This window comes from Hippocampus guttulatus, chromosome 20 (genome assembly GCF_054856545.1).
Source record: "Hippocampus guttulatus isolate MCC_2025c chromosome 20, RoL_Hgut_1.0, whole genome shotgun sequence".
Lineage (NCBI taxonomy): Eukaryota > Metazoa > Chordata > Actinopteri > Syngnathiformes > Syngnathidae > Hippocampus > Hippocampus guttulatus.
The window spans coordinates 12,179,171-12,195,000 of NC_141280.1; the positions used below are offsets into that span (position 1 = coordinate 12,179,171).

At 52.2% G+C, this 15,830-nt stretch overlaps 28 non-coding genes and 4 pseudogenes across 28 annotated transcripts; all 32 read right to left on the reverse strand.

The window, feature by feature from the left end:
- Window positions 1-57: 57 nt before the first annotated feature.
- LOC147189269 (5S ribosomal RNA) lies at window positions 58-176 on the reverse strand. Its single transcript, XR_015098422.1, has one exon. It is a non-coding gene; the product is annotated as a 5S ribosomal RNA (ribosomal RNA).
- Window positions 177-539: 363 nt separating this feature from the next.
- Window positions 540-658, reverse strand: LOC147189270 (5S ribosomal RNA; annotated as a pseudogene).
- Window positions 659-1,020: 362 nt separating this feature from the next.
- LOC147189271 (5S ribosomal RNA) lies at window positions 1,021-1,139 on the reverse strand. Its single transcript, XR_015097824.1, has one exon. It is a non-coding gene; the product is annotated as a 5S ribosomal RNA (ribosomal RNA).
- Window positions 1,140-1,502: 363 nt separating this feature from the next.
- On the reverse strand, window positions 1,503-1,621 carry LOC147189272 (5S ribosomal RNA). Its single transcript, XR_015098471.1, has one exon. It is a non-coding gene; the product is annotated as a 5S ribosomal RNA (ribosomal RNA).
- Window positions 1,622-1,983: 362 nt separating this feature from the next.
- Window positions 1,984-2,102, reverse strand: LOC147189273 (5S ribosomal RNA). The gene has a single exon (XR_015098466.1). It is a non-coding gene; the product is annotated as a 5S ribosomal RNA (ribosomal RNA).
- A 362-nt stretch (window positions 2,103-2,464) lies between these two features.
- On the reverse strand, window positions 2,465-2,583 carry LOC147189274 (5S ribosomal RNA). Its single transcript, XR_015097825.1, has one exon. It is a non-coding gene; the product is annotated as a 5S ribosomal RNA (ribosomal RNA).
- A 364-nt stretch (window positions 2,584-2,947) lies between these two features.
- Window positions 2,948-3,066, reverse strand: LOC147189275 (5S ribosomal RNA). The gene has a single exon (XR_015098222.1). It is a non-coding gene; the product is annotated as a 5S ribosomal RNA (ribosomal RNA).
- Window positions 3,067-3,429: 363 nt separating this feature from the next.
- Window positions 3,430-3,548, reverse strand: LOC147189276 (5S ribosomal RNA). The gene has a single exon (XR_015098423.1). It is a non-coding gene; the product is annotated as a 5S ribosomal RNA (ribosomal RNA).
- Window positions 3,549-3,911: 363 nt separating this feature from the next.
- On the reverse strand, window positions 3,912-4,030 carry LOC147189277 (5S ribosomal RNA; annotated as a pseudogene).
- A 362-nt stretch (window positions 4,031-4,392) lies between these two features.
- LOC147189278 (5S ribosomal RNA) lies at window positions 4,393-4,511 on the reverse strand. The gene has a single exon (XR_015097826.1). It is a non-coding gene; the product is annotated as a 5S ribosomal RNA (ribosomal RNA).
- Window positions 4,512-4,874: 363 nt separating this feature from the next.
- On the reverse strand, window positions 4,875-4,993 carry LOC147189279 (5S ribosomal RNA). The gene has a single exon (XR_015098390.1). It is a non-coding gene; the product is annotated as a 5S ribosomal RNA (ribosomal RNA).
- Window positions 4,994-5,355: 362 nt separating this feature from the next.
- Window positions 5,356-5,474, reverse strand: LOC147189280 (5S ribosomal RNA). The gene has a single exon (XR_015098467.1). It is a non-coding gene; the product is annotated as a 5S ribosomal RNA (ribosomal RNA).
- Window positions 5,475-5,836: 362 nt separating this feature from the next.
- LOC147189281 (5S ribosomal RNA) lies at window positions 5,837-5,955 on the reverse strand. The gene has a single exon (XR_015097925.1). It is a non-coding gene; the product is annotated as a 5S ribosomal RNA (ribosomal RNA).
- Window positions 5,956-6,318: 363 nt separating this feature from the next.
- On the reverse strand, window positions 6,319-6,437 carry LOC147189282 (5S ribosomal RNA). Its single transcript, XR_015098391.1, has one exon. It is a non-coding gene; the product is annotated as a 5S ribosomal RNA (ribosomal RNA).
- A 362-nt stretch (window positions 6,438-6,799) lies between these two features.
- Window positions 6,800-6,918, reverse strand: LOC147189283 (5S ribosomal RNA). Its single transcript, XR_015098392.1, has one exon. It is a non-coding gene; the product is annotated as a 5S ribosomal RNA (ribosomal RNA).
- Window positions 6,919-7,280: 362 nt separating this feature from the next.
- On the reverse strand, window positions 7,281-7,399 carry LOC147189284 (5S ribosomal RNA). Its single transcript, XR_015098393.1, has one exon. It is a non-coding gene; the product is annotated as a 5S ribosomal RNA (ribosomal RNA).
- Window positions 7,400-7,877: 478 nt separating this feature from the next.
- LOC147189285 (5S ribosomal RNA) lies at window positions 7,878-7,996 on the reverse strand. The gene has a single exon (XR_015097827.1). It is a non-coding gene; the product is annotated as a 5S ribosomal RNA (ribosomal RNA).
- A 478-nt stretch (window positions 7,997-8,474) lies between these two features.
- Window positions 8,475-8,593, reverse strand: LOC147189286 (5S ribosomal RNA). Its single transcript, XR_015097828.1, has one exon. It is a non-coding gene; the product is annotated as a 5S ribosomal RNA (ribosomal RNA).
- A 364-nt stretch (window positions 8,594-8,957) lies between these two features.
- On the reverse strand, window positions 8,958-9,076 carry LOC147189287 (5S ribosomal RNA). Its single transcript, XR_015098223.1, has one exon. It is a non-coding gene; the product is annotated as a 5S ribosomal RNA (ribosomal RNA).
- Window positions 9,077-9,440: 364 nt separating this feature from the next.
- Window positions 9,441-9,549, reverse strand: LOC147189288 (5S ribosomal RNA; annotated as a pseudogene).
- A 363-nt stretch (window positions 9,550-9,912) lies between these two features.
- LOC147189289 (5S ribosomal RNA) lies at window positions 9,913-10,031 on the reverse strand. The gene has a single exon (XR_015098426.1). It is a non-coding gene; the product is annotated as a 5S ribosomal RNA (ribosomal RNA).
- A 364-nt stretch (window positions 10,032-10,395) lies between these two features.
- LOC147189290 (5S ribosomal RNA) lies at window positions 10,396-10,514 on the reverse strand. Its single transcript, XR_015097980.1, has one exon. It is a non-coding gene; the product is annotated as a 5S ribosomal RNA (ribosomal RNA).
- A 479-nt stretch (window positions 10,515-10,993) lies between these two features.
- LOC147189291 (5S ribosomal RNA) lies at window positions 10,994-11,112 on the reverse strand. Its single transcript, XR_015098040.1, has one exon. It is a non-coding gene; the product is annotated as a 5S ribosomal RNA (ribosomal RNA).
- A 364-nt stretch (window positions 11,113-11,476) lies between these two features.
- LOC147189292 (5S ribosomal RNA) lies at window positions 11,477-11,595 on the reverse strand. The gene has a single exon (XR_015097981.1). It is a non-coding gene; the product is annotated as a 5S ribosomal RNA (ribosomal RNA).
- A 479-nt stretch (window positions 11,596-12,074) lies between these two features.
- Window positions 12,075-12,193, reverse strand: LOC147189293 (5S ribosomal RNA). Its single transcript, XR_015098041.1, has one exon. It is a non-coding gene; the product is annotated as a 5S ribosomal RNA (ribosomal RNA).
- A 479-nt stretch (window positions 12,194-12,672) lies between these two features.
- Window positions 12,673-12,781, reverse strand: LOC147189294 (5S ribosomal RNA; annotated as a pseudogene).
- Window positions 12,782-13,145: 364 nt separating this feature from the next.
- Window positions 13,146-13,264, reverse strand: LOC147189295 (5S ribosomal RNA). The gene has a single exon (XR_015097982.1). It is a non-coding gene; the product is annotated as a 5S ribosomal RNA (ribosomal RNA).
- A 479-nt stretch (window positions 13,265-13,743) lies between these two features.
- Window positions 13,744-13,862, reverse strand: LOC147189296 (5S ribosomal RNA). The gene has a single exon (XR_015098299.1). It is a non-coding gene; the product is annotated as a 5S ribosomal RNA (ribosomal RNA).
- Window positions 13,863-14,224: 362 nt separating this feature from the next.
- On the reverse strand, window positions 14,225-14,343 carry LOC147189297 (5S ribosomal RNA). The gene has a single exon (XR_015098394.1). It is a non-coding gene; the product is annotated as a 5S ribosomal RNA (ribosomal RNA).
- Window positions 14,344-14,705: 362 nt separating this feature from the next.
- Window positions 14,706-14,824, reverse strand: LOC147189298 (5S ribosomal RNA). Its single transcript, XR_015098395.1, has one exon. It is a non-coding gene; the product is annotated as a 5S ribosomal RNA (ribosomal RNA).
- Window positions 14,825-15,186: 362 nt separating this feature from the next.
- On the reverse strand, window positions 15,187-15,305 carry LOC147189299 (5S ribosomal RNA). Its single transcript, XR_015097893.1, has one exon. It is a non-coding gene; the product is annotated as a 5S ribosomal RNA (ribosomal RNA).
- A 364-nt stretch (window positions 15,306-15,669) lies between these two features.
- LOC147189300 (5S ribosomal RNA) lies at window positions 15,670-15,788 on the reverse strand. The gene has a single exon (XR_015097829.1). It is a non-coding gene; the product is annotated as a 5S ribosomal RNA (ribosomal RNA).
- Between the last annotated feature and the right edge of the window lie 42 nt (window positions 15,789-15,830).

The window sequence follows — 15,830 nt, forward strand, 5'->3', positions numbered from 1 at the left end:
AAAAGTGGAGAAAAGGAAGCGCGAAATAACGTGAAAGAGTGTTTACGTGGGTGCAAAAGCTTACAGCACCTGGTATTCCCAGGCGGTCTCCCATCCAAGTACTAACCAGGCCCGACCCTGCTTAGCTTCCGAGATCGGACGAGATCGGGAATTCTCAGGGTAGTATGGCCTTAAGCGAGAAAAGAAGTGAAAATTGTCCCCTTTATAGCTGACAGGGCACTTCCGGGTCGGGGGCGGAGTAGTGGGGTGATTTTTTTTCATTTATTCACCTCCTCGCGAGTGCACGAAGGAGGGGCCCGCTCCCGTGGTGGTTTGAGCGCTCAGCCTGTCAGGCTCGCATACGGCCCGCTGCGAGCACGCAGCTCCTCGGTACTTGATGTCTGTTGCAAAAGTGTGCTTTTCCAGCGGAGGTGCAACAGATCAATAAGAAATTTAAAAATGTCAGTTCAACGTTGTGTCTCTCCCAGTTAAGGCTGAGGTGAAAAAGTGGAGAAAAGGAAGCGCGAAATAACGTGAAAGAGTGTTCACGTGGGTGCAAAAGCTTACAGCACCTGGTATTCCCAGGCGGTCTCCCATCCAAGTACTAACCAGGCCCGACCCTGCTTAGCTTCCGAGATTGGACGAGATCGGGCGTTCTCGGGGTAGTATGGTCGTAAGCGAGAAAAGAAGTGAAAATTCTCCCCTTTATAGCCGACAGGCACTTCCGGGTCGGGGGTGGAGTGGTGGGGTGAATTTTTTTCATTTATTCACCTCCTCCCGAGTGCACGAAGGAGGGGCCCGCTCCCGTGGTGGTTTGAGCGCTCAGCCTGTCAGGCTCGCATACGGTCCGCTGCGAGCACGCAGCTCCTCGGTACTTGATGTCTGTTGCAAAAGTGTGCTTTTCCAGCGGAGGTGCAACACATCAATAAGAGATTTAAAAATGTCAGTTCAACGTTGTGTCTCTCCCAGTTAAGGCTGAGGTGAAAAAGTGGAGAAAAGGAAGCGCGAAATAACGTGAAAGAGTGTTCACGTGGGTGCAAAAGCTTACAGCACCTGGTATTCCCAGGCGGTCTCCCATCCAAGTACTAACCAGGCCCGACCCTGCTTAGCTTCCGAGATCGGACGAGATCGGGCGTTCTCAGGGTAGTATGGCCGTAAGCGAGAAAAGAAGTGAAAATCGTCCCCTTTATAGCTGACAGGGCACTTCCGGGTCGGGGGCGGAGTGGTGGGGTGAATTTTTTTCATTTATTCACCTCCTCCCGAGTGCACGAAGGAGGGGCCCGCTCCCGTGGTTGTTTGAGCGCTCAGCCTGTCAGGCTCGCATACGGTCCGCTGCGAGCACGCAGCTCCTCGGTACTTGATGTCTGTTGCAAAAGTGTGCTTTTCCAGCGGAGGTGCAACACATCAATAAGAAATTTAAAAATATCAGTTCAACGTTGTGTCTCTCCCAGTTAAGGCTGAGGTGAAAAAGTGGAGAAAAGGAAGCGCGAAATAACGTGAAAGAGTGTTCACGTGGGTGCAAAAGCTTGCAGCACCTGGTATTCCCAGGCGGTCTCCCATCCAAGTACTAACCAGGCCCGACCCTGCTTAGCTTCCGAGATCGGACGAGATCGGGCGTTCTCGGGGTAGTATGGTCGTAAGCGAGAAAAGAAGTGAAAATTGTCCCCTTTATAGCCGACAGGCACTTCCGGGTCGGGGGTGGACTGGTGGGGTGAATTTTTTTCATTTATTCACCTCCTCCCGAGTGCACGAAGGAGGGGCCCGCTCCCGTGGTGGTTTGAGCGCTCAGCCTGTCAGGCTCGCATACGGTCCGCTGCGAGCACGCAGCTCCTCGGTACTTGATGTCTGTTGCAAAAGTGTGCTTTTCCAGCGGAGGTGCGACACATCAATAAGAGATTTAAAAATGTCAGTTCAACGTTGTGGCTCTCCCAGTTAAGGCTGAGGTGAAAAAGTGGAGAAAAGGAACCGCGAAATAATGTGAAAGAGTGTTCACGTGGGTGCAAAAGCTTACAGCACCTGGTATTCCCAGGCGGTCTCCCATCCAAGTACTAACCAGGCCCGACCCTGCTTAGCTTCCGAGATCGGACGAGATCGGGCGTTCTCGGGGTAGTATGGTCGTAAGGGAGAAAAGAAGTGAAAACTGTCCCCTTTATAGCCGACAGGCACTTCCGGGTCGGGGGTGGACTGGTGGGGTGAATTTTTTTCATTTATTCACCTCCTCCCGAGTGCACGAAGGAGGGGCCCGCTCCCGTGGTGGTTTGAGCGCTCAGCCTGTCAGGCTCGCATACGGTCCGCTGCGAGCACGCAGCTCCTCGGTACTTGATGTCTGTTGCAAAAGTGTGCTTTTCCAGCCGAGGTGCAACACATCAATAAGAGATTTAAAAATGTCAGTTCAACGTTGTGTCTCTCCCAGTTAAGGCTGAGGTGAAAAAGTGGAGAAAAGGAAGCGCGAAATAACGTGAAAGAGTGTTCACGTGGGTGCAAAAGCTTACAGCACCTGGTATTCCCAGGCGGTCTCCCATCCAAGTACTAACCAGGCCCGACCCTGCTTAGCTTCCGAGATCGGACGAGATCGGGCGTTCTCAGGGTAGTATGGCCGTAAGCGAGAAAAGAAGTGAAAATCGTCCCCTTTATAGCTGACAGGGCACTTCCGGGTCGGGGGCGGAGTGGTGGGGTGAATTTTTTTCATTTATTCACCTCCTCCCGAGTGCACGAAGGAGGGGCCCGCTCCCGTGGTTGTTTGAGCGCTCAGCCTGTCAGGCTCGCATACGGTCCGCTGCGAGCACGCAGCTCCTCGGTACTTGATGTCTGTTGCAAAAGTGTGCTTTTCCAGCGGAGGTGCAACACATCAATAAGAAATTTAAAAATATCAGTTCAACGTTGTGGGTCCCCCAGTTAAGGCTGAGGTGAAAAAAGTGGAGAAAAGGTAGCGCGAAATAACGTGAAAGAGTGTTCACGTGGGTGCAAAAGCTTACAGCACTTGGTATTCCCAGGCGGTCTCCCATCCAAGTACTAACCAGGCCCGACCCTGCTTAGCTTCCGAGATCGGACGAGATCGGGCGTTCTCAGGGTAGTATGGCCGTAAGCGAGAAAAGAAGTGAAAATTGTCCCCTTTATAGCTGACAGGGCACTTCCGGGTCGGGGGCGCAGTAGTGGGGTGAATTTTTTTCATTTATTCACCTCCTCCCGAGTGCACGAAGGAGGGGCCCGCTCCCGTGGTGGTTTGAGCGCTCAGCCTGTCAGGCTCGCATACGGTCCGCTGCGAGCACGCAGCTCCTCGGTACTTGATGTCTGTTGCAAAAGTGTGCTTTTCCAGCGGAGGTGCACCACATCAATAAGAGATTTCAAAATGTCAGTTCAACGTTGTGGCTCTCCCAGTTAAGGCTGAGGTGAAAAAGTGGAGAAAAGGAAGCGCGAAATAACGTGAAAGAGTGTTTACGTGGGTGCAAAAGCTTACAGCACCTGGTATTCCCAGGCGGTCTCCCATCCAAGTACTAACCAGGCCCGACCCTGCTTAGCTTCCGAGATCGGACGAGATCGGGAATTCTCAGGGTAGTATGGCCTTAAGCGAGAAAAGAAGTGAAAATTGTCCCCTTTATAGCTGACAGGGCACTTCCGGGTCGGGGGCGGAGTAGTGGGGTGATTTTTTTTCATTTATTCACCTCCTCGCGAGTGCACGAAGGAGGGGCCCGCTCCCGTGGTGGTTTGAGCGCTCAGCCTGTCAGGCTCGCATACGGCCCGCTGCGAGCACGCAGCTCCTCGGTACTTGATGTCTGTTGCAAAAGTGTGCTTTTCCAGCGGAGGTGCAACAGATCAATAAGAAATTTAAAAATGTCAGTTCAACGTTGTGTCTCTCCCAGTTAAGGCTGAGGTGAAAAAGTGGAGAAAAGGAAGCGCGAAATAACGTGAAAGAGTGTTCACGTGGGTGCAAAAGCTTACAGCACCTGGTATTCCCAGGCGGTCTCCCATCCAAGTACTAACCAGGCCCGACCCTGCTTAGCTTCCGAGATTGGACGAGATCGGGCGTTCTCGGGGTAGTATGGTCGTAAGCGAGAAAAGAAGTGAAAATTCTCCCCTTTATAGCCGACAGGCACTTCCGGGTCGGGGGTGGAGTGGTGGGGTGAATTTTTTTCATTTATTCACCTCCTCCCGAGTGCACGAAGGAGGGGCCCGCTCCCGTGGTGGTTTGAGCGCTCAGCCTGTCAGGCTCGCATACGGTCCGCTGCGAGCACGCAGCTCCTCGGTACTTGATGTCTGTTGCAAAAGTGTGCTTTTCCAGCGGAGGTGCAACACATCAATAAGAGATTTAAAAATGTCAGTTCAACGTTGTGTCTCTCCCAGTTAAGGCTGAGGTGAAAAAGTGGAGAAAAGGAAGCGCGAAATAACGTGAAAGAGTGTTCACGTGGGTGCAAAAGCTTACAGCACCTGGTATTCCCAGGCGGTCTCCCATCCAAGTACTAACCAGGCCCGACCCTGCTTAGCTTCCGAGATCGGACGAGATCGGGCGTTCTCAGGGTAGTATGGCCGTAAGCGAGAAAAGAAGTGAAAATCGTCCCCTTTATAGCTGACAGGGCACTTCCGGGTCGGGGGCGGAGTGGTGGGGTGAATTTTTTTCATTTATTCACCTCCTCCCGAGTGCACGAAGGAGGGGCCCGCTCCCGTGGTTGTTTGAGCGCTCAGCCTGTCAGGCTCGCATACGGTCCGCTGCGAGCACGCAGCTCCTCGGTACTTGATGTCTGTTGCAAAAGTGTGCTTTTCCAGCGGAGGTGCAACACATCAATAAGAAATTTAAAAATATCAGTTCAACGTTGTGTCTCTCCCAGTTAAGGCTGAGGTGAAAAAGTGGAGAAAAGGAAGCGCGAAATAACGTGAAAGAGTGTTCACGTGGGTGCAAAAGCTTACAGCACCTGGTATTCCCAGGCGGTCTCCCATCCAAGTACTAACCAGGCCCGACCCTGCTTAGCTTCCGAGATCGGACGAGATCGGGCGTTCTCGGGGTAGTATGGTCGTAAGCGAGAAAAGAAGTGAAAATTGTCCCCTTTATAGCCGACAGGCACTTCCGGGTCGGGGGTGGACTGGTGGGGTGAATTTTTTTCATTTATTCACCTCCTCCCGAGTGCACGAAGGAGGGGCCCGCTCCCGTGGTGGTTTGAGCGCTCAGCCTGTCAGGCTCGCATACGGTCCGCTGCGAGCACGCAGCTCCTCGGTACTTGATGTCTGTTGCAAAAGTGTGCTTTTCCAGCGGAGGTGCGACACATCAATAAGAGATTTAAAAATGTCAGTTCAACGTTGTGGCTCTCCCAGTTAAGGCTGAGGTGAAAAAGTGGAGAAAAGGAACCGCGAAATAATGTGAAAGAGTGTTCACGTGGGTGCAAAAGCTTACAGCACCTGGTATTCCCAGGCGGTCTCCCATCCAAGTACTAACCAGGCCCGACCCTGCTTAGCTTCCGAGATCGGACGAGATCGGGCGTTCTCGGGGTAGTATGGTCGTAAGGGAGAAAAGAAGTGAAAACTGTCCCCTTTATAGCCGACAGGCACTTCCGGGTCGGGGGTGGACTGGTGGGGTGAATTTTTTTCATTTATTCACCTCCTCCCGAGTGCACGAAGGAGGGGCCCGCTCCCGTGGTGGTTTGAGCGCTCAGCCTGTCAGGCTCGCATACGGTCCGCTGCGAGCACGCAGCTCCTCGGTACTTGATGTCTGTTGCAAAAGTGTGCTTTTCCAGCCGAGGTGCAACACATCAATAAGAGATTTAAAAATGTCAGTTCAACGTTGTGTCTCTCCCAGTTAAGGCTGAGGTGAAAAAGTGGAGAAAAGGAAGCGCGAAATAACGTGAAAGAGTGTTCACGTGGGTGCAAAAGCTTACAGCACCTGGTATTCCCAGGCGGTCTCCCATCCAAGTACTAACCAGGCCAGACCCTGCTTAGCTTCCGAGATCGGACGAGATCGGGCGTTCTCAGGGTAGTATGGCCGTAAGCGAGAAAAGAAGTGAAAATCGTCCCCTTTATAGCTGACAGGGCACTTCCGGGTCGGGGGCGGAGTGGTGGGGTGAATTTTTTTCATTTATTCACCTCCTCCCGAGTGCACGAAGGAGGGGCCCGCTCCCGTGGTTGTTTGAGCGCTCAGCCTGTCAGGCTCGCATACGGTCCGCTGCGAGCACGCAGCTCCTCGGTACTTGATGTCTGTTGCAAAAGTGTGCTTTTCCAGCGGAGGTGCAACACATCAATAAGAAATTTAAAAATATCAGTTCAACGTTGTGTCTCTCCCAGTTAAGGCTGAGGTGAAAAAGTGGAGAAAAGGAAGCGCGAAATAACGTGAAAGAGTGTTCACGTGGGTGCAAAAGCTTACAGCACCTGGTATTCCCAGGCGGTCTCCCATCCAAGTACTAACCAGGCCCGACCCTGCTTAGCTTCCGAGATCGGACGAGATCGGGCGTTCTCGGGGTAGTATGGTCGTAAGCGAGAAAAGAAGTGAAAATTGTCCCCTTTATAGCCGACAGGCACTTCCGGGTCGGGGGTGGACTGGTGGGGTGAATTTTTTTCATTTATTCAACTCCTCCCGAGTGCACGAAGGAGGGGCCCGCTCCCGTGGTGGTTTGAGCGCTCAGCCTGTCAGGCTCGCATACGGTCCGCTGCGAGCACGCAGCTCCTCGGTACTTGATGTCTGTTGCAAAAGTGTGCTTTTCCAGCGGAGGTGCGACACATCAATAAGAGATTTAAAAATGTCAGTTCAACGTTGTGGCTCTCCCAGTTAAGGCTGAGGTGAAAAAGTGGAGAAAAGGAACCGCGAAATAATGTGAAAGAGTGTTCACGTGGGTGCAAAAGCTTACAGCACCTGGTATTCCCAGGCGGTCTCCCATCCAAGTACTAACCAGGCCCGACCCTGCTTAGCTTCCGAGATCGGACGAGATCGGGCGTTCTCGGGGTAGTATGGTCGTAAGCGAGAAAAGAAGTGAAAACTGTCCCCTTTATAGCCGACAGGCACTTCCGGGTCGGGGGTGGACTGGTGGGGTGAATTTTTTTCATTTATTCACCTCCTCCCGAGTGCACGAAGGAGGGGCCCGCTCCCGTGGTGGTTTGAGCGCTCAGCCTGTCAGGCTCGCATACGGTCCGCTGCGAGCAAGCAGCTCCTCGGTACTTGATGTCTGTTGCAAAAGTGTGCTTTTCCAGCCGAGGTGCGACACATCAATAAGAGATTTAAAAATGTCAGTTCAACGTTGTGGCTCTCCCAGTTAAGGCTGAGGTGAAAAAGTGGAGAAAAGGAACCGCGAAATAATGTGAAAGAGTGTTCACGTGGGTGCAAAAGCTTACAGCACCTGGTATTCCCAGGCGGTCTCCCATCCAAGTACTAACCAGGCCCGACCCTGCTTAGCTTCCGAGATCGGACGAGATCGGGCGTTCTCGGGGTAGTATGGTCGTAAGCGAGAAAAGAAGTGAAAATTGTCCCCTTTATAGCCGACAGGCACTTCCGGGTCGGGGGTGGACTGGTGGGGTGAATTTTTTTCATTTATTCACCTCCTCCCGAGTGCACGAAGGAGGGGCCCGCTCCCGTGGTGGTTTGAGCGCTCAGCCTGTCAGGCTCGCATACGGTCCGCTGCGAGCACGCAGCTCCTCGGTACTTGATGTCTTTTGCAAAATTTTGCTTTTCCAGTGGAGGTGCAAAAGCATCCAGCAGGCGGAAATCCCAAGCTGCTTCTTGTCCAAGTGCTATCATGACCGAGCAGCGTGCAGACGGCTCCCTCTGTTGGACATTATTTTATTCCAAAGAGACGTTGATCTGTCAAATCAACTTGAAGGAAACGATTTCAAAACACAGGATAGGTGAAAGTTGAATGACAAATGAAAGCCAAAATTTTAGGCAAGAGCAGTGATTTGTGTTGTGAATTGGAGGTGGGTGCAAAAGCTTACAGCACCTGGTATTCCCAGGCGGTCTCCCATCCAAGTACTAACCAGGCCCGACCCTGCTTAGCTTCCGAGATCGGACGAGATCGGGCGTTCTCAGGGTAGTATGGCCGTAAGCGAGAAAAGAAGTGAAAATTGTCCCCTTTATAGCTGACAGGCACTTCCGGGTTGGGGGTGGAGTGGTGGGGTGAATTTTTTTCATTTATTCACCTCCTCCCGAGTGCACGAAGGAGGGGCCCGCTCCCGTGGTGGTTTGAGCGCTCAGCCTGTCAGGCTCGCATACGGTCCGCTGCGAGCACGCAGCTCCTCGGTACTTGATGTCTTTTGCAAAATTTTGCTTTTCCAGTGGAGGTGCAAAAGCATCCAGCAGGCGGAAATCCCAAGCTGCTTCTTGTCCAAGTGCTATCATGACCGAGCAGCGTGCAGACGGCTCCCTCTGTTGGACATTATTTTATTCCAAAGAGACGTTGATCTGTCAAATCAACTTGAAGGAAACGATTTCAAAACACAGGATAGGTGAAAGTTGAATGACAAATGAAAGCCAAAATTTTAGGCAAGAGCAGTGATTTGTGTTGTGAATTGGAGGTGGGTGCAAAAGCTTACAGCACCTGGTATTCCCAGGCGGTCTCCCATCCAAGTACTAACCAGGCCCGACCCTGCTTAGCTTCCGAGATCGGACGAGATCGGGCGTTCTCAGGGTAGTATGGCCGTAAGCGAGAAAAGAAGTGAAAATCGTCCCCTTTATAGCTGACAGGGCACTTCCGGGTCGGGGGCGGAGTGGTGGGGTGAATTTTTTTCATTTATTCACCTCCTCCCGAGTGCACGAAGGAGGGGCCCGCTCCCGTGGTTGTTTGAGCGCTCAGCCTGTCAGGCTTGCATACGGTCCGCTGCGAGCACGCAGCTCCTCGGTACTTGATGTCTGTTGCAAAAGTGTGCTTTTCCAGCGGAGGTGCAACACATCAATAAGAAATTTAAAAATATCAGTTCAACGTTGTGGGTCCCCCAGTTAAGGCTGAGGTGAAAAAAGTGGAGAAAAGGTAGCGCGAAATAACGTGAAAGAGTGTTCACGTGGGTGCAAAAGCTTACAGCACTTGGTATTCCCAGGCGGTCTCCCATCCAAGTACTAACCAGGCCCGACCCTGCTTAGCTTCCGAGATCGGACGAGATCGGGCGTTCTCAGGGTAGTATGGCCGTAAGCGAGAAAAGAAGTGAAAATTGTCCCCTTTATAGCTGACAGGGCACTTCCGGGTCGGGGGCGCAGTAGTGGGGTGAATTTTTTTCATTTATTCACCTCCTCGCGAGTGCACGAAGGAGGGGCCCGCTCCCGTGGTGGTTTGAGCGCTCAGCCTGTCAGGCTCGCATACGGCCAGCTGCGAGCACGCAGCTCCTCGGTACTTGATGTCTGTTGCAAAAGTGTGCTTTTCCAGCGGAGGTGCAACACATCAATAAGAGATTTAAAAATATCAGTTCAACGTTGAGGGTCCCCCAGTTAAGGCTGAGGTGAAAAAAGTGGAGAAAAGGTAGCGCGAAATAACGTGAAAGAGTGTTCACGTGGGTGCAAAAGCTTACAGCACCTGGTATTCCCAGGCGGTCTCCCATCCAAGTACTAACCAGGCCCGACCCTGCTTAGCTTCCGAGATCTGGCGTTCTCAGGGTAGTATGGCCGTAAGCGAGGGAAAACGTGAAAATGGTCCCCTTTATAGCAGACAGGGCACTTCCGGGTCGGGGGCGGAGTAGTGGGGTGAATTTTTTTCATTTATTCACCTCCTCGCGGGTGCACGAAGGAGGGGCCCGCTCCCGTGGTGGTTTGAGCGCTCAGCCTGTCAGGCTCGCATACGGTCCGCTGCGAGCACGCAGCTCCTCGGTACTTGATGTCTGTTGCAAAAGTGTGCTTTTCCAGCGGAGGTGCGACACATCAATAAGAGATTTAAAAATGTCAGTTGAACGTTGTGGCTCTCCCAGTTAAGGCTGAGGTGAAAAAGTGGAGAAAAGGAAGCGCGAAATAACGTGAAAGAGTGTTCACGTGGGTGCAAAAGCTTACAGCAACTGGTATTCCCAGGCGGTCTCCCATCCAAGTACTAACCAGGCCCGACCCTGCTTAGCTTCCGAGATCGGACGAGATCGGGCGTTCTCAGGGTAGTATGGCCGTATGCGAGAAAAGAAGTGAAAATTGTCCCCTTTATAGCTGACAGGGCACTTCCGGGTCGGGGGCGCAGTAGTGGGGTGATTTTTTTTCATTTATTCACCTCCTCGCGAGTGCACGCAGGAGGGGCCCGCTCCCGTGGTGGTTTGAGCGCTCAGCCTGTCAGGCTCGCATACGGCCTGCTGCGAGCACGCAGCTCCTCGGTACTTGATGTCTGTTGCAAAAGTGTGCTTTTCCAGCGGAGGTGCAACACATCAATAAGAGATTTAAAAATGTCAGTTCAACGTTGTGGGTCCCCCAGTTAAGGCTGAGGTGAAAAAAGTGGAGAAAAGGTAGCGCGAAATAACGTGAAAGAGTGTTCACGTGGGTGCAAAAGCTTACAGCACCTGGTATTCCCAGGCGGTCTCCCATCCAAGTACTAACCAGGCCCGACCCAGCTTAGCTTCCGAGATCGGACGAGATCGGGCGTTCTCAGGGTAGTATGGCCGTAAGCGAGAAAAGAAGTGAAAATTGTCCCTTTTATAGCTGACAGGGCACTTCCGGGTCGGGGGCGGAGTAGTGGGGTGATTTTTTTTCATTTATTCACCTCCTCGCGAGTGCACGAAGGAGGGGCCCGCTCCCGTGGTGGTTTGAGCGCTCAGCCTGTCAGGCTCGCATACGGTCCGCTGCGAGCACGCAGCTCCTCGGTACTTGATGTCTGTTGCAAAATTTTGCTTTTCCAGTGGAGGTGCAAAAGCATCCAGCAGGCGGAAATCCCAAGCTGCTTCTTGTCCAAGTGCTATCATGACCGAGCAGCGTGCAGACGGCTCTCTCTGTTGGACATTATTTTATTCCAAAGAGACGTTGATCTGTCAAATCAACTTGAAGGAAACGATTTCAAAACACAGGATAAGTGAAAGTTGAATGACAAATGAAAGCCAAAATTTTAGGCAAGAGCAGTGATTTGTGTTGTGAATTGGAGGTGGGTGCAAAAGCTTACAGCACCTGGTATTCCAAGGCGGTCTCCCATCCAAGTACTAACCAGGCCCGACCCTGCTTAGCTTCCGAGATCGGACGAGATCGGGCGTTCTCAGGGTAGTATGGCCGTAAGCGAGAAAAGAAGTGAAAATTGTCCCCTTTATAGCTGACAGGGCACTTCCGGGTCGGGGGCGCAGTAGTGGGGTGAATTTTTTTCATTTATTCACCTCCTCGCGAGTGCACGCAGGAGGGGCCCGCTCCCGTGGTGGTTTGAGCGCTCAGCCTGTCAGGCTCGCATACGGCCCGCTGCGAGCACGCAGCTCCTCGGTACTTGATGTCTGTTGCAAAAGTGTGCTTTTCCAGCGGAGGTGCAACACATCAATAAGAGATTTAAAAATGTCAGTTCAACGTTGTGGGTCCCCCAGTTAAGGCTGAGGTGAAAAAAGTGGAGAAAAGGTAGCGCAAAATAACGTGAAAGAGTGTTCACGTGGGTGCAAAAGCTTACAGCACCTGGTATTCCCAGGCGGTCTCCCATCCAAGTACTAACCAGGCCCGACCCAGCTTAGCTTCCGAGATCGGACGAGATCGGGCGTTCTCAGGGTAGTATGGCCGTAAGCGAGAAAAGAAGTGAAAATTGTCCCTTTTATAGCTGACAGGGCACTTCCGGGTCGGGGGCGGAGTAGTGGGGTGATTTTTTTTCATTTATTCACCTCCTCGCGAGTGCACGAAGGAGGGGCCCGCTCCCGTGGTGGTTTGAGCGCTCAGCCTGTCAGGCTCGCATACGGTCCGCTGCGAGCACGCAGCTCCTCGGTACTTGATGTCTGTTGCAAAATTTTGCTTTTCCAGTGGAGGTGCAAAAGCATCCAGCAGGCGGAAATCCCAAGCTGCTTCTTGTCCAAGTGCTATCATGACCGAGCAGCGTGCAGACGGCTCTCTCTGTTGGACATTATTTTATTCCAAAGAGACGTTGATCTGTCAAATCAACTTGAAGGAAACGATTTCAAAACACAGGATAAGTGAAAGTTGAATGACAAATGAAAGCCAAAATTTTAGGCAAGAGCAGTGATTTGTGTTGTGAATTGGAGGTGGGTGCAAAAGCTTACAGCACCTGGTATTCCAAGGCGGTCTCCCATCCAAGTACTAACCAGGCCCGACCCTGCTTAGCTTCCGAGATCGGACGAGATCGGGCGTTCTCAGGGTAGTATGGCCGTAAGCGAGAAAAGAAGTGAAAATTGTCCCTTTTATAGCTGACAGGGCACTTCCGGGTCGGGGGCGGAGTAGTGGGGTGATTTTTTTTCATTTATTCACCTCCTCGCGAGTGCACGAAGGAGGGGCCCGCTCCCGTGGTGGTTTGAGCGCTCAGCCTGCCAGGCTCGCATACGGTCCGCTGCGAGCACGCAGCTCCTCGGTACTTGATGTCTGTTGCAAAATTTTGCTTTTCCAGTGGAGGTGCAAAAGCATCCAGCAGGCGGAAATCCCAAGCTGCTTCTTGTCCAAGTGCTATCATGACCGAGCAGCGTGCAGACGGCTCTCTCTGTTGGACATTATTTTATTCCAAAGAGACGTTGATCTGTCAAATCAACTTGAAGGAAACGATTTCAAAACACAGGATAAGTGAAAGTTGAATGACAAATGAAAGCCAAAATTTTAGGCAAGAGCAGTGATTTGTGTTGTGAATTGGAGGTGGGTGCAAAAGCTTACAGCACCTGGTATTCCAAGGCGGTCTCCCATCCAAGTACTAACCAGGCCCGACCCTGCTTAGCTTCCGAGATCGGGCGTTCTCAGGGTAGTATGGCCGTAAGCGAGAAAAGAAGTGAAAATTGTCCCCTTTATAGCTGACAGGGCACTTCCGGGTCGGGGGCGCAGTAGTGGGGTGAATTTTTTTCATTTATTCACCTCCTCGCGAGTGCACGCAGGAGGGGCCCGCTCCCGTGGTGGTTTGAGCGCTCAGCCTGTCAGGCTCGCATACGGCCCGCTGCAAGCACGCAGCTCCTCGGTACTTGATGTCTGTTGCAAAAGTGTGCTTTTCCAGCGGAGGTGCAACACATCAATAAGAGATTTAAAAATGTCAGTTCAACGTTGTGGGTCCCCCAGTTAAGGCTGAGGTGAAAAAAGTGGAGAAAAGGTAGCGCGAAATAACGTGAAAGAGTGTTCACGTGGGTGCAAAAGCTTACAGCACCTGGTATTCCCAGGCGGTCTCCCATCCAAGTACTAACCAGGCCCGACCCAGCTTAGCTTCCGAGATCGGACGAGATCGGGCGTTCTCAGGGTAGTATGGCCGTAAGCGAGAAAAGAAGTGAAAATTGTCCCTTTTATAGCTGACAGGGCACTTCCGGGTCGGGGGCGGAGTAGTGGGGTGATTTTTTTTCATTTATTCACCTCCTCGCGAGTGCACGAAGGAGGGGCCCGCTCCCGTGGTGGTTTGAGCGCTCAGCCTGTCAGGCTCGCATACGGTCCGCTGCGAGCACGCAGCTCCTCGGTACTTGATGTCTTTTGCAAAATTTTGCTTTTCCAGTGGAGGTGCAAAAGCATCCAGCAGGCGGAAATCCCAAGCTGCTTCTTGTCCAAGTGCTATCATGACCGAGCAGCGTGCAGACGGCTCTCTCTGTTGGACATTATTTTATTCCAAAGAGACGTTGATCTGTCAAATCAACTTGAAGGAAACGATTTCAAAACACAGGATAAGTGAAAGTTGAATGACAAATGAAAGCCAAAATATTAGGCAAGAGCAGTGATTTGTGTTGTGAATTGGAGGTGGGTGCAAAAGCTTACAGCAACTGGTATTCCCAGGCGGTCTCCCATCCAAGTACTAACCAGGCCCGACCCTGCTTAGCTTCCGAGATCGGACGAGATCGGGCGTTCTCAGGGTAGTATAGCCGTAAGCGAGAAAAATTGTGAAAATTGTCCCCTTTATAGCTGACAGGCACTTCCGGGTCGGGGGTGGAGTGGTGGGTTGAATTTTTTTCATTTATTCACCTCCTCCCGAGTGCACGCAGGAGGGGCCCGCTCCCGTGGTGGTTTGAGCGCTCAGCCTGTCAGGCTCGCATACGGCCCGCTGCGAGCACGCAGCTCCTCGGTACTTGATGTCTGTTGCAAAAGTGTGCTTTTCCAGCGGAGGTGCAACACATCAATAAGAAATTTAAAAATGTCAGTTCAACGTTGTGTCTCTCCCAGTTAAGGCTGAGGTGAAAAAGTGGAGAAAAGGAAGCGCGAAATAACGTGAAAGAGTGTTCACGTGGGTGCAAAAGCTTACAGCACCTGGTATTCCCAGGCGGTCTCCCATCCAAGTACTAACCAGGCCCGACCCTGCTTAGCTTCCGAGATCGGACGAGATCGGGCGTTCTCGGGGTAGTATGGTCGTAAGCGAGAAAAGAAGTGAAAATTGTCCCCTTTATAGCCGACAGGCACTTCCGGGTCGGGGGTGGAGTGGTGGGGTGAATTTTTTTCATTTATTCACCTCCTCCCGAGTGCACGAAGGAGGGGCCCGCTCCCGTGGTGGTTTGAGCGCTCAGCCTGTCAGGCTCGCATACGGTCCGCTGCGAGCACGCAGCTCCTCGGTACTTGATGTCTGTTGCAAAAGTGTGCTTTTCCAGCGGAGGTGCGACACATCAATAAGAGATTTAAAAATGTCAGTTCAACGTTGTGGCTCTCCCAGTTAAGGCTGAGGTGAAAAAGTGGAGAAAAGGAAGCGCGAAATAACGTCAAAGAGTGTTCACGTGGGTGCAAAAGCTTACAGCACCTGGTATTCCCAGGCGGTCTCCCATCCAAGTACTAACCAGGCCCGACCCTGCTTAGCTTCCGAGATCGGACGAGATCGGGCGTTCTCGGGGTAGTATGGTCGTAAGCGAGAAAAGAAGTGAAAATTGTCCCCTTTATAGCCGACAGGAACTTCCGGGTCGGGGGTGGAGTAGTGGGGTGAATTTTTTTCATTTATTCATCTCCTCCCGAGTGCACGAAGGAGGGGCCCGCTCCCGTGGTGGTTTGAGCGCTCAGCCTGTCAGGCTCGCATACGGCCCGCTGCGAGCACGCAGCTCCTCGGTACTTGATGTCTGTTGCAAAAGTGTGCTTTTCCAGCGGAGGTGCGACACATCAATAAGAGATTTAAAAATGTCAGTTCAACGTTGTGGCTCTCCCAGTTAAGGCTGAGGTGAAAAAGTGGAGAAAAGGAAGCGCGAAATAACGTCAAAGAGTGTTCACGTGGGTGCAAAAGCTTACAGCACCTGGTATTCCCAGGCGGTGTCCCATCCAAGTACTAACCAGGCCCGACCCTGCTTAGCTTCCGAGATCGGACGAGATCGGGCGTTCTCAGGGTAGTATGGCCGTAAGCGAGAAAAGAAGTGAAAATTGTCCCCTTTATAGCTGACAGGGCACTTCCGGGTCGGGGGCGCAGTAGTGGGGTGAATTTTTTTCATTTATTCACCTCCTCGCGAGTGCACGAAGGAGGGGCCCGCTCCCGTGGTGGTTTGAGCGCTCAGCCTGTCAGGCTCGCATACGGCCAGCTGCGAGCACGCAGCTCCTCGGTACTTGATGTCTGTTGCAAAAGTGTGCTTTTCCAGCGGAGGTGCAACACATCAATAAGAGATTTAAAAATATCAGTTCAACGTTGAGGGTCCCCCAGTTAAGGCTGAGGTGAAAAAAGTGGAGAAAAGGTAGCGCGAAATAACGTGAAAGAGTGTTCACGTGGGTGCAAAAGCTTACAGCACCTGGTATTCCCAGGCGGTCTCCCATCCAAGTACTAACCAGGCCCGACCCTGCTTAGCTTCCGAGATCGGACGAGATCGGGCGTTCTCAGGGTAGTATGGCCGTAAGCGAGAAAAGAAGTGAAAATTGTCCCCTTTATAGCTGACAGGCA